This window comes from Nannospalax galili, unplaced genomic scaffold (assembly GCF_000622305.1).
Source record: "Nannospalax galili isolate Female #2095 unplaced genomic scaffold, S.galili_v1.0 scaffold333, whole genome shotgun sequence".
NCBI classification, from domain to species: Eukaryota; Metazoa; Chordata; class Mammalia; order Rodentia; family Spalacidae; genus Nannospalax; species Nannospalax galili.
The window spans coordinates 21,707-22,880 of NW_008333504.1; positions in this window are offsets into that span (position 1 = coordinate 21,707).

Sequence of the window (1,174 nt, forward strand, 5' to 3'; positions counted from 1 at the left end):
GAAAAGTTGCCCACTTGTGGCAGGAAGCAATGTGGCTAGAGTTTCTTGGAAGAACCGGGAGATATTACTGTTATGGATGAGTTGCACATTACTCTTCTGCCTGGACAGGTTGTAAACCATGGATCTTCTGGTTCAGAGGAAGAGGCTCCAGTACAGGTTATCAGTGATGTGAAACAAACTTTCTCTTAATAAACAACAGAAGATTGGATCTACTGAAGCTGAAGATTTATAGTCAATTGCCAGAAAAAGGGTCTTAAAAATACTCAAGTGGAAGGAGCTGCTGCAAGACACCCAGCCCCTCTCCCCAGAGAACTTATAAGACATCACCAAACATTCCTGCCAAGTTCACAAGGAAGGGTAAAATCGAAAACTGTAATTTTGCTCTGGCACATTTCTCAAGAGAATGAGCACAAAATTGCCATAATTGATAGGTAAAAAGTTGCTGGAGAATGAACAGATAGATGAGAAAGCCCCAGAACTCAGATAAAACTCCATTAGAGTAGAGTTTATTAGCAAAGGAACACATGGGAGAGATTCCCTTCCGGGCAGGGAAAATGTCTGCCTCAGGTCGTGATCTGGTGTCTTTTAAAGGGAAAGGCTTCCACTTCCTACAGAAGGCAGGAAGATGTTTCTTTTCAAGTTGGGTGGGGAAAAGCAGGAGAGCAGGACTGTTAAAACCTGTCCCTTTTAGAGATCAAAGGGGAAGCCTGCCATGTTGGCCAAACAGTGGAGAAAAGCTTGCTTCTCTTGACCTCAAAAACCAAGGTGCTTAACAACTCAGTTCTCTTTTCTCAGGGGCTTGAGAAATCCAAAGTCTGTGAGACCCTGTTGAAGACAGGGAGGGCTGCTGCAGTTTGAAAACCTAATAATAATCATGTGACTGAAAATGTAAGCAATGTATTTGGGACATCCAAAGGGACACACATGTCATTGTTGAGTTCCACATGGACCAAATTGTTTGAATAGTAGCACAAAAAACCCACTCTACGCCAGATGTACCTCAGACTCTCAAAGTCATGCTTGGATTCATACCTGGATAGCAACTCAGAGAACCCAAACACAGCTGAACACCTTCAGATCCCATGAAACTTCATATACAATGCTTTGTGAAATACCACAATGGTGCATAAGGCAATCTGTAAATTCGTGGATGGCAGTTTGGCTGAAGTATATG